Source organism: Mastigoproctus giganteus, chromosome 10 (assembly GCF_048544385.1).
Source record: "Mastigoproctus giganteus isolate SK-2022 chromosome 10, ASM4854438v1, whole genome shotgun sequence".
Lineage (NCBI taxonomy): Eukaryota > Metazoa > Arthropoda > Arachnida > Uropygi > Thelyphonidae > Mastigoproctus > Mastigoproctus giganteus.
In genome coordinates this window covers 104,400,808-104,414,263 of record NC_143584.1, presented here as the reverse complement: position 1 = coordinate 104,414,263, position 13,456 = coordinate 104,400,808, and the positions used below count along the sequence as shown (strand labels likewise).

Below are 13,456 nucleotides of genomic sequence, written 5' to 3'. Positions count from 1 at the left end.
AATACTCTATCAGTTCTATCGACCCAGCCTACATCAAAGCCAAACACAGTAGATCAAAGTATGAATACGCCTCTCACAGTTCCAACCCAAATCATAACCCACGGTAAGTTGGAAGAAAAATGGAATGCTAACAGGTCAGCTTTATCCTTGGCTGAAGTGACAACAGAACCATCTGGTTTGAACAGGGGTGGGAGCAGAGATGGGCATGAGTTACGGCCAATAGCTTTGGCAAGTGACCAGAATGCTCGGCTATCATTAGGGCAAGAAGCAAGTTTTCTACTCTTAGCATGTTGAAAATCTAGTTTGGTCTGATTAATAACTGCATTACAATTGTTGTGACCTTTGTTGTAGGCAGAAAATGAAACTGAAGAATTGGAAACAAGCCAATTATGATAAGCACCGTTCTTCTCTTGAACAGCTTAGCACATTTATTGGAAAACAAAAGTTTAGATAAAGGACGAGATTTTAGAGTGGAATGTGCAATAAAGGATTCCATTCCTACAAGAATAATTTCACTGACATGATCTGACCAAACGTTGACATCAGAAGTTTTGAAACAGTAATCTGACCAAGGAAAAGAAGAAAAGAAATCTTGCAGGTCATCCCATTTTGCATTCCTGTAATGCTAAACAATACGAGGTTGGGAATAGCCATGAGATAAAGTCTCCATTGGAGAAGAGACAATCACCAAGTTGTGATCTGAGGTGCCTAAAGGACTACCAACTTCGACCATGTACTTAGAATGGTTGTCTGTGAGAAAAAGATCAAGCGTTTTGGCTGTATGGGTACGATTGTCCGGTATTCTTGTAGGTAAATGAACAATCTGTGCAAGGTCATTAGTAATTCCAAAGTCTCAGCATCTCGACCAGCTGGTCAGTGTTACTAGAATACGGGAGCCAGCTGGTGTTGTGAACATTAAAATCACCAAGGAAAATTACCTCACTGTTAGGAAAGTTGGACTGTTGGAAAGAGAGGAAGTCAAAGAGCTCCAAGTGATTAGTTGGGAGAACAGTAGAGACAACAGATGAATTTGGCACAATGAGGTAGAGAGATTTTAAGCCAGAGAAGATCGAAAAGAGGAGATTCCAAATTACCAAGTCTCTGACAGGGAATATCGGAACAGACATATGCACAAGTACCACCTTTGAGGCAAAAGAAATCATACAGCAAATAATTTGGTCACCTGAGATGAGCAGTAGTTGAATCAACCGATAACTGAGTGTCTGTCAGAAAAAGTACATGGGGTTTGCAAGTGGAAATGGACATCGTTGAGATTAGAATTGAGACCACATATAATTGTGAAATGAAATAGGGATTTTTTTGGGCAGTTTAGATCTTTTCACACATAAGCTTACTCTAATAGTTTGACGATTCATTATGTAATCAATAGTAAGAAAAGGTGGGGGCAGGGACACTGTATGAAGTGATGAAATTTTTGGATATGGCGTACACATGGTAAGAATATACCCAGATCCTTGACATAACGTGGCCTCCAAAATGTCCTCCCTAATACACACTACTCTGACTCCCCTCCAGTCACTATCTGGTAACAAGATTATACACTAGCTGATCTGGAAGCCTCCTAAAGAGTTACCAGTAAGGTCCAGTGTACTAACTAGCGGCGCCCTGCGAACACCATTTTAGAGCTGTACCCTCGAAATATAAGGAAGATTGGATCTCACCATGATGTTCATCATAACCTCAAAGGTTATCAGTCATACTGCATGATGGAAGAGATTGGGAAAGGTAGACCGTAACTTAGCTCTGGAGACTAAACATGGGTTCCACCACTTCAAGCCTCCAATAAGTAAAGTGGTGGTATCGAACCAGTTGATGAGAGTCATCTACCACCTAGTATTGCCTAGTAACACAGAGGGGTGGCATTCCTCCATATGGTGTGTGCACCACACCTCTGCCCCTGCTTATATTGGTTTACACATGGGTGGTCACCCACAATGTGCTTGTGCATGGAGGTTATACCCAGGATTACTAACAGTCCCACCATCGTGAAGGTGCAAGCAGAGGATTTTGCTGTCATAGACCTTCCGGACTTTGCCGAAATTGAGTCCACTTGACTTCAATGTCACCTGAATATCAGTTCCATCAGCGTTTTAGACTTCCGGGTAGCAAGTACAGCTTGTCTGGCATATCTGAGAGAATGTCTGTGACAACCTGAGGATCTCTTACTCTGCCTGTAACAGTAGCTTCTTGTGAAAGGTCCTTCAGTAAACTTAAATTGATTAAAAATTACCTTAGATCAACAACTAGACATGAGCAACTAACAAACATATCAATTGTATCCATTGAAAATCAGGTTGCACAAAATAAATTATGATAAAATTACTGATTTTGCTTCGGAAAAAGTGAAAAAAATTGAATTAAAATAGTGTATCTTCATTGCATATTTTTATTTTATGTTATAATGTTAAAAGTACTATATTTCACAATATTTTGTTTCTATGATTTTATTCTAGATATATAAACATAAGCTATCTGTGATTTTTTAAATTTCTTTGTAGTTTATATAGAAACAAAGTCCCTGTAGATATAAACGAATATTTGTAAGTTTCTTTTTCTTTGATATTTTGTTTTGTTATATTCATTGTATTATTTAAATTATTTTATTAATAAACATATGCAAATCATAGATTCTTGCAATAGTAATTTTTATAAATTCACATAGATTGACTACCTGCATATAATGGGGCGGCGTACTTATATTACTTTTACCCCAGGCATAGGGTTGCCTAGTTCTGACTCAGGCCACGGGTGCCAAGCATTATAGTGATCAAGCGATTCCCTGAGTGAATTCTAGAGCGTTTTTATCAAAGCTACAGTTATATTCATTTGTAAAAGTTTTCTTACGTTCCCATTAATTATTTGTTAACATAGTATTACAAATTGTAACTTAGTTACAGGAAGGAAAACCACCTTTTTTTTTTTTTCCATTACACTAACTTACTAACCTTTACACCGCTTGGTCACACTAGCGGCACTGCTCCTTCCTCCACGTGGCGGGGCTGTAACCTGGGAGAAGAAATCCACTCTCCCTGGGCTGAAAGGAAAAAACTGATGTTTGTGGAGCAATCGGGTATGGGACATGATATTGCCATGGGGGATGTCTTTGTGTGTGCGCAATGCAAGGAGTGTAACAAAATCAGGCGACAACTCAGCGTTGTTATCGGCCTATATGAGAGCTTGAAGGACAGGGTGGATACCCACGAAGGATCTAAATTGAGGGCCCATCAAGCTCTCAGATGCCAACATCAATGCCAGAGCTTGCACTTGGTCATCACGCAACACAGTGGCAACCCCAAAGGCAGAATGCGCTGGTCCCACAGGAACATGGTGACTCTATTGTCAGGGAAACGGCGAACATGCTTTGTAAAAAGGATAGGTGGAACAGGACCAGGGTATGTCTACCAGGGGCAAAGGTTGATGACGTTGTAGAGCGGATATCATATTTTAAGGGCACAAAAGGTGATATAGCTGTACACATTGGCACTAATGATATTAAGAGTAGGAGACCGGCAGAATTACTTAACAAGTACAGGTCACTGTTGAAAAAAAGCCGTGAATTAGGATTGAATTTGAAAGTGTCTGCAATTCTGCCCAGACACGATAGGAGGGAGTATATGATGAGAGCCTTGTCGATCAATTCGGCCCTGGAAAGATTGTGCAAAGCTCAAGGGGTAGAATTTTTTTCAGCCTGGTCTGTACTTGCTAACAGGAGAGACTGCTTCTACAGGGATAGGATACACTTAAATAGAAAGGTTGCAGGAATATTTGCTGATGCTATCGAGGCAGTGTTAGGTGGGTCGGAAAACTGCTAGCTTGGGAGGATACAAGGACTAATAGATTAACAGTAGCCACTGGCAGAGGTGAAAGTGATTCTTGCACTGTTTCTATTGGAATGAGCAGAAGCCTGGAAAACAAGATGCAGGATATTTCAGAGACTGCTCGGAGTCATTGCAGTACAAGTAAACACATGGGTTGTGTTAGGGTAGCTAAGAATAGGAACAGGTGCATGTATACTTGTGTGTACACCAATGCTATGAGTTTGGTAAATAAATTTGATGAATTTGAGGTATTGCTCAAAGCATCAAAGGCGGATATTGTTGGGATATCAGAGACGTGGTGTCACACAGATATAAGGAATGCAGAACTGGAATTTGGGGAGTACAATGTCTACAGAAAGGATAGACAGGATAGGAAGGGAGGAGGGGTTATGCTGTTAGTTTAGAAACACATAAAATCCAAGGAAGTGAAGCCAGTGGACATCGCTGGACAGTGCAGTGTCAAGTCAGTTTGGTGTGACAGAAGCATTGGGAGATCAAAATTGAGAGTAGGAGTTGCTATAGGCCTAATGACTCTGATGAGTATAATAAGAAACTATACAGGGAAATAGAGTGGACCAGTAAATCAGAGAGAGTTATAATGGGGGATTTTAATTTCCCAGATATTGACTGGAATTGTGGGTTGGTCACTCACACACTAGCAACGCTTTTGTGGATTTATTGGATGATTGTTTTCTACATCAGCATGTTCAGGAGGCAACTAGAGGGAGTAATACTCTTGATTTGATTATCAGTAGTGATTCTTCATGCATTAAGAATCTGCAGATAAAAGAACCACTCGGTGGCAGTGATCACAGTGTGCTGAAGTGGGATTTACTCAAAGAGGTAACTACCATCGGGGGTAAAGGGAGGGGTTATTGCTTTCGTAAAGGCGACTGCGATGGTCTGAGACAGTATTTAAATTCTATACAGTGGGACCAACTGATGTTACCAACAGCAAATTCAAAATGGGAAGCATTCAGAGAACTTATCTTGGAAGCTACTAGGCTTTACATACCAACTAAGAAATATTGTTCAAGGTTTAGGCCTAAATGGATGTCAGATGAACTAATGAGACACATGGCAGAGAAGAAAAATGCATGGGATACATATAAATTAACACGTGACACAGAAGCCTATGATAGATATAAGCTGGTCTGTAACCAAATCACAAAGGAGGTTAGGCAGGCAAAGGCAGATTATGAGAAATCTTTGGCAAAGGATGCAAAGAAAAACAGTTAACAGTTCTTTACTTATGTAAACTCTAGAACATAGGTTCCCAAACTTTTTCGGGCCACCACCCACTTTGCAAGACATAAATTTTGTAACGCCCCCATTATAACAGTTTTCCGCGTTCAAGCTGTTTGATATTTTCGACATAAATAGCAACTAATGATACATTACTGCTTTTGCCGTTAAATTATTGAAAAAGTAGTGGCCAATATGTGCTTCATCTTGAACACAGTTATTGCTATTCCGATTTTGATGAAACATATCCCATATGTAAAAATTGTAAAGTGTATGCTCGAATAACATTATGCACAGTTTCATACAATGGTTTAAATATGAAAATTCGGAATACATATTAAGAGATTGCAAATGCATTAGTAAGAATCTTATTGTAATAATTAAAACACCATCAAATTTATTAGAAAATTATTTATTTCGAACTTACAAAGTAAAAATAACAAATTAAGGTGAAGGATAAGCCTGATTAATTTTTAAAAGTTTGTTAATATCGGGTTCAACTTTCGTTAAAAACAGTCGTAAATCGCCACGCTCAGTTATATGCAATCGGTTCCTTTTCTTAGATAGTAAATTCGCTACAGCACTAATAACTAACTCACACTGAGCCAAATAAGAAGATGGAAATGCAATTAAAAATTTCTGCACTATTTCCCATAATCCAGGGTACAGTGTTGGTATTGATTTCTGAAGCCAGAACTCTTGGTATCCACTTTTGAATTTTATTTTTAGTTCTTCATTTGTTGTGAGTTGTATGAGTTCCTCTTCTAAATTTGATGATCCTGCTGTGTTTACATGTGAGAAAGGATCTAGAACCCAATTTGGTATATTCATGTTTAGAATATCCTTGAATCGCTCATTAAAATCAGCATGGAGAACCTCCAAGTGTTGGTAGTATGTAAGTAAATCTTCCATTTTGAGAGAGACTGCTGATAAATTTGAAAAGTGGCTATATTCCCCTCGGCCTAGATTCCACTTGAACAGAAGAAGTTTATCCACAAAAGCGGCAATAATGTTTTTTGTTTTAATTAAATTCCATTCATTACCTTGTAATTGTAGACTGACTTCATTAAATATTTTATAGAGGTCTGTCAAATAAGCGATGTCATTTTTGGATGTAATCAGGTTGGCCTGCAATCCGTCATCTCTGTCTGCTAGGAACTCTAGTACTGAATCAAACAAATTGTAAAATCAATTCAGACAAATACCTTTTGAAAGCCAATGAACTTCTGTGTGAAGCAGCAAACGATTGAAATTTCATCGTTTTCACTGCAAAGTTGGCTAAACAATCTGTCGCTCAATGAATTGCTTCTAATCTTGTTGACTGCTCTAATAACGTAATGGAGCAACGTATGCAGGCGTTCACTTAAATTCTTCGCAACCAAATGTTGACAATGAAGAACACAATGTATAGCGAGTACATTTGGTACTGCTTGTTTCAAATGCGCTATGAAATCCTTGTGACGCCCTGTCATTGCTGGAGCACCATCAGTAGCAGCAGACAAAATATTACAAATAGGAATGTCTTTCTCTTGAAAAAACTTATTCGTGGTATTAATTATAGACTCTCCCTTTGTATCCACTTCCAAATTTTTAGCAAATAATAATTCTTGACAAACTTCTTTCGTCTTATATGAATCGTACGTATGATAAGAGTCGTGCTTCATTATTTGGTAGAGTTGATTCATCGAGTTGAATGGAAAATTGGCATGTCTTCAAATAATCGCCAATGATTTTTCAACGTCTTCAGCCATTTCATCGATTCTTCTTTGCACTGAATTATTGCTCAAAGGAATTTTCCTGATGATATCTGATGCTGGCTTATGAAGCACAGTGTTTGTTACTTCTTTTACTGCTGGCAAGATTAATTCTTCACCAATTGTGTGTGGTTTTCCCACTTTTGCGATTAATAATGAAATATTATAAGAAGCTTGTAATCCGTCATTATCTTTTTGGTGGACGACGCAAAAAGTTTTGATATAGTTGGACGTTTAAAATATTTTTCTTCTAGTACTTGAAAATAGAACAAATCTTTATCCTTTTTGTCAGCATGCATTTTAGTCAAATGCTCTTGTAGCCTAGAAGGCTTCATTGCTTCATTTGAAAATACTTTTTGGCAAATCGAGCACATAGGTAATAATTAGTTCGTAGGAGACTGAATAAAGTCGTATTTCAAATACTCAATACTGTACTGTCGGCATTTCTTCTTAGATTCAGACATAATGAAGTAATAAAATTTGCAACAATATTCACAAAATAAAAGATTTAATTTACACTTTGTATGACTCCACTTATCTATCACACTTTCGACTGATGATTGTAATGAAACTTATTCCTAAACAGCAAAAATGTATACCTTTCAAAAACAATTGTTGCTACTGTTCCGCTTTATTGCTTCTTATGTCAACTCACAGTAGCTCGCATTGTCGCGTTTCAAAGGCCCTAGGCTAATTAGGGTGGGTTTAGAAAAATAACAGAAAAAGGCCTAAAAAAAATACACATTTGATGTCACATTTTTGTCATTTGCGTGAAATTCAATAGAAGGTTTTGAATATTGAAGTGGGAAAATCGAAGAAAACAGTTCTGGCTTCACCTATAGCGAATTTCAGCTGTGTCCATAGAGTAAAAATTATAGAATTTATTAGTTGACATTAGAATTGGGTCCACTGGACCCCGAGGAGATAAAAATACGGATAAGGAGCCACCGAACCCTAGACCGCCTGAACGCCCCCCAATTGCTTCTGAACCCACTATTGTCCCCCTAGAAGGCTTCAGCGCCCACTGGGGGGGGGGGGCGGTACCACCCACTTTGGGAACCTATGCTCTAGAAGGAAGGGGAAGAATCAGATTGGTCCATTTGATATCGATGGTTCAACTGTTGATGATCCTGCTCAGGTAGCTAACACACTAAATGACTATTTTGCATCTACATTCACACATGAGGAGTTATTCAGCAAGGGGAATGCCAGAGGTGTATTCAACTCTGGCAGTAAGCTAGATAATCTTGTAATAACTGAGAGTAAAGTGGAGGAGAAATTGTTGAAGATAAACACAAGAAAGGTAGATGGGATCTATCCAGTTATATTAAAGGAGGCAGCAAAGGAAGTAAGCAAACCCTTAGCCATAATTATGAGAGCTTCCTTGGACTCAGGGGAGGTACCCATAGACTGGAGATGTGCAAATGTGACCCCAATTCACAAAGGAGGATCCAAGGCTGCCAGAAGTAATTATAGACCTGTGAGTTTAACTTCTGTTCCAGGAAAATTAATGGAGGCACTGGTTAAAGAAGCACTGCAGGATCATCTAGAAGACTTCAGTTATAGCTCGGACATAGCATGGTTTTGTTAAGGGGAAGTCTTGCCTGACCAATTTGATTGGATACTATGATGCAGTCACAAAAGAACTGGATGCAAGGAATAACTTTGATAGTAGTAGTAGTGGTTTGTTTGTTTGTTTGTTTGTTTATTTGGTTTTTAGGAGCATTAGCAACTAAGGCCATATTGCTCCGGGGATATGCGGTGGTCATTCCCTGACCTTTCCGCATCCTCCATATTTGGTGGTCACGGGCTCGAACCCGGTCTAATCAAGAAGCGTGTGCTACGCACTGCTGCTCCTGCCCACCTGGCTAGGGAGGCACCGAGGGTGATGGTAGATGGCTCTCTGACTTCTAACTTCTCCACTAATGCTGGTGTCCCCCAAGGTTCAGTTCTTTCCCCCACTCTTTTCCTCTTGTATATTAATGACCTTCTTCCATTGACTGGAAATCCTATCCATAGTTTTGCCGATGATAGCACATTGCATTCCATCTTCCAGTTTGAGAAATGCTGCCCTGCACAATCAGCTTCAACGTCTCGAAAATCTGCTACCAAATCCTTAAATGCCGATCTTCAGGTAATTCTCTAGTGGGGCAAAGACAACTTAGTTGATTTCAACCCTTCTAAAACTCAGTCTTGTCTTATATCTCGCAAAAAGGATACTTCTGCTCCTATGCTTATCTTTAGTGACACTCCGATTTCTAGGCAAAATGATATATCTCTTTTGGGATCACCCTGACTTCTAATCTGTCTTGGCACAAGCACATTACAAATATTGCTTCCTCTCCATCTAAAAACCTTGGTTTTTCTCTTTCGCTCTTGGCATTACTTTTCTTCCAAATAGCTGCTCACTCTGTATAAATCGCAAATCCGCCCTGCCATTGAATAATGTTCCCACATCTGGGGCGGTGCCCCCAAAACCCCTAAGGATGCAAAACCCCTAAGGATGCAAGGAATAACTTTGATAGTAGTAGTAGTGGTTTGTTTGTTTGTTTGTTTGTTTATTTGGTTTTTAGGAGCATTAGCAACTAAGGCCATATTGCTCCGGGGATATGCGGTGGTCATTCCCTGACCTTTCCGCATCCTCCATATTTGGTGGTCACGGGCTCGAACCCGGTCTAATCAAGAAGCGTGTGCTACGCACTGCTGCTCCTGCCCACCTGGCTAGGGAGGCACCGAGGGTGATGGTAGATGGCTCTCTGACTTCTAACTTCTCCACTAATGCTGGTGTCCCCCAAGGTTCAGTTCTTTCCCCCACTCTTTTCCTCTTGTATATTAATGACCTTCTTCCATTGACTGGAAATCCTATCCATAGTTTTGCCGATGATAGCACATTGCATTCCATCTTCCAGTTTGAGAAATGCTGCCCTGCACAATCAGCTTCAACGTCTCGAAAATCTGCTACCAAATCCTTAAATGCCGATCTTCAGGTAATTCTCTAGTGGGGCAAAGACAACTTAGTTGATTTCAACCCTTCTAAAACTCAGTCTTGTCTTATATCTCGCAAAAAGGATACTTCTGCTCCTATGCTTATCTTTAGTGACACTCCGATTTCTAGGCAAAATGATATATCTCTTTTGGGATCACCCTGACTTCTAATCTGTCTTGGCACAAGCACATTACAAATATTGCTTCCTCTCCATCTAAAAACCTTGGTTTTTCTCTTTCGCTCTTGGCATTACTTTTCTTCCAAATAGCTGCTCACTCTGTATAAATCGCAAATCCGCCCTGCCATTGAATAATGTTCCCACATCTGGGGCGGTGCCCCCAAAACCCCTCTCAGGCTTCTTGATTCCATTCGAAGAGGGCAGTTAGGTTAATTAATGATTCATCTCTAACAGAGTCTCTCCACTCGCTGTCTCATAGACGTACTGTTTCTGCTGCATGCCTCTTCTACAGGTGCTTTCATTGGCACTGTTCTTCTGAACTGGCTTCTATAATTCTCGCTCTCTCTTTTAAAACAGTCCGAACACGTGCCACCACCAGCCAACATCCATTTACTGTCCAACTTCAAACTCACAGAACCAACTTTTCATCTTCATCATTTATTCATTCAACTGCCATTTTCTGGAACAACCTTCCTTCATATATATTTCCTGAAAATTACAGTCTACAGAATTTCAAATTCAGTGTCAACAAATATCTTCTTTCGTCTTCTCAACCTCCAACCCAAGCACGGTACTAAGTACTATAGGTTCTAATACCTCTCATGTTTGGGGTTTACATAAAAAAAAAAAAAAAAAAAAAACATTATTAAGTATTATTAAGAAGGATCAAAACCATCTTAATGGCACAGCATTCTGCAGCAAATACACTCGTATATGTGGTAGTATAGTGTTTATTGTCAAGTAGCACTGGGGATCTAACCTAAAACTGTACAGTATTCTCTGTGTTGCAGTACAAACTCTGTAACTGCCAGATGTAGTGTAAGTTTTGGTGTTGGTTTGTGCTGGTCTGTTGTTCCTCTGGTAGTTAGCTGCGGGGCCCCTAGTGTGACCCCACATTGCCCATCCTTTGCCAACACCTACTGTCCATCTGTAAATAGGAAGATAGGGGGGATCGAAGGGCACTTGTGTGGATGGAGACTATCCTCCGCAAGCAGATGTGTTGGCTGTATGATTAGGATTGTCTGGTATTCTTGTAGGTAAATGAACAATCTGTGCAAGTTCATTAATAATTGCAAAAGCCTCAGCATCTCGACCGGCTGGGTTGGTGTGACTAGAAAACGGAAGCCAGCTTGAGTTGTGAACATTAAAATCACCAAGGAAAATTACCTTACTGTTAGGAAAGTTGGACTGGAGAAAGTCAAGTTGCAAAGAGAGGAAGTCAAAGAGCTCCAAGTGATTAGTGCAGTTGGGAGAACGGTAGAGACAACAGATGAATTTGACACAATGAGGTAGAGAGATTTTAAACCAGAGAAGATCCAAGAGAGGATATTCCAAATTGCCAAGTCTCTGACAGGGAATATCAGAATGGACATATGCACAAGTACCACCTTTGAGGTGAAAGGAATCATACAGCGAATAATTTGGGCATCTGAGATGAGCAGTAGTTGAATCAACCGATAACTGAGATTCTGTCAGAAAAAGTACATGGGGTTTGGCAGACTGCAAGTGGAAATGGACATCGTTGAGATTAGAATTGAGGCCACATATATTTGTGAAATGAATTAGGAAGTGCTTGGGAGGTTTAGATCTTTTTGCAGATTTTTTCGGAGATTTTTTCTCTTTTTGGAGGTTTAGATCTTTTCAGTCCGAAGACCATAATCTATACATACTCTTTGAGTGCAGTGATTGCCGTCCAAGATAATTTCTACTCTTCACAGCCACTACTAAAACAAAAAAGGTAAACACAGCCATTATCAATCCACTGCAGGATGGAAGCCTCATCAGCTATTGACGTTGAGGGAATAAGATCTCAAATATTTCAACTTGATGGCGCCTCCATAGCCAGGTGGGCAGGAGCAGCAGTGTGTAGCACACGCTTCTTGATTAGACTGGGGTTCGAGCCCGTGACCACCAAATATGGAGGATGCGGGAAGGTTAGAGAATGATCGCCGCACATCCCTGGAGCAATATGGCTTTAGTTGCTAATGCTCCTAAAAACCAAACAACAACAACAACATTTCAACTTGATTACAATAAACATACTATCATATTCTTTTGGATTCCTGGGTATTCGGGAATACCAGGAAAGGCGCATGCAGATAAACCAGTAGTAGATATTTACTTCTTATTGTCATTCATTTTATAACCAAATTTCTAATGGGGCAGTAGTTGCATAGGTTTGAGAAACAGTTCTCCCATATCTCTTTAGTAATGCCTTGGTGTTGCTATTAAGATTCCATTTTCATCCTTTATAATCTCTTCCACTTGTCTATAGTCTCCTCTTATATTTCCTACCATTCCATAAAAGGTTTCCGATCATTAAGTCATATTAACAATCAATAAAGAATAAAAATTCATACAAAAAAATTCACATATGGCAGTGCTGAAAGATTCTTCTGAAAGATTACAGCACTGCCACATGTGAATTTTGTTTTGAATATAGAACTGCCTGTGTTATAGGCATATTAGGATGGATTTTCTATCCAACGCCAGCACTTATGTTTTAGAATTCCACACCACTGTTGACTGGTAAACTGAATATGTTGAATGTTGCTATTTAAAAAAATTCTAAATACTTATAAGCTGAGATATATCAGCACTGTTGCCCAGGTATTATTATTATGAGTTTAAAATTCTACTTCAAGGAGTAATATATACTTTGTAGACACTGCATAATGATTATAATTTGTTCCAGTGGTTCATTATTAGAATGTTTATTTTATAGCAATTGAAAAAAGAATTACATTTCATTTATTTTTAAAATAATCTAATATGATCTGTACACTTTGTTCATTAACTGTTTTTACAATTAGCTAACCTGTATTACGTGAAAAACAGTAACTGTTGAAATATATTTTATCTTTATTTTATTTATCTTCTAGGTATGCTTTTTTTGTGATATCAGTGGTTTCAACTGAGGCTAAAGGTGAATTTTTTCATTAACTGTTTCCTGAAGACTGGAATGAGTAAAGCAGGCCATCTCATATGTGAACTTAAGCTGCTGATTAACTGTTTTCAGTAATGCTGAGAATTGTTTTGCTCATTGTACTTCACTGGATAGTTTGAGGTGTGTGTGTGTGCGCACCTGTGTGTGTGCATGCATGCGTGCGTGCGTGTGTGTTTGCGCACAAAACTTAAGCGGGCTTATATTATTATGTCTTTTGTATAGTGTAACATAGTTATATATAATAGAACAGTATATTGAAGAGTGGCTACCTTGAAATTAAAATAAGGTCTTACCAAATAGGCTGTGATATTAAAAAAAAAGTCATAAGTTAATGTTTCCACTTGGCATATAATATGATATATTTTATTTATTATTTTGAAGTGGGTTGTTTTGAAGTGAAAGGATTCATATTTATTAGAGTTCACCTTATATTTGGTCTAATTGGATTGATTTAAATTTTTTTTTTTTTTTGATTCATTGATTAAATTTATGAATGGTTTAGTAGTG

The 13,456-nt window shown here is 38.9% G+C and overlaps 1 protein-coding gene across 5 annotated transcripts in view; it reads left to right on the top strand.

Annotated features, from left to right (window-relative positions):
• LOC150079199 (kazrin-like) overlaps positions 1–13,247 on the top strand; it is a 358,730-nt gene extending 345,483 nt beyond the window's left edge. For all 5 annotated transcript variants that reach the window (XM_090382316.1, XM_090382314.1, XM_090382315.1 and 2 more), the window contains one exon: positions 12,885–13,247. The gene's annotated coding sequence lies outside the window, so the exon portion shown is untranslated. The remainder of the gene's footprint in view (positions 1–12,884) is intronic.
• Positions 13,248–13,456: the final 209 nt, after the last annotated feature.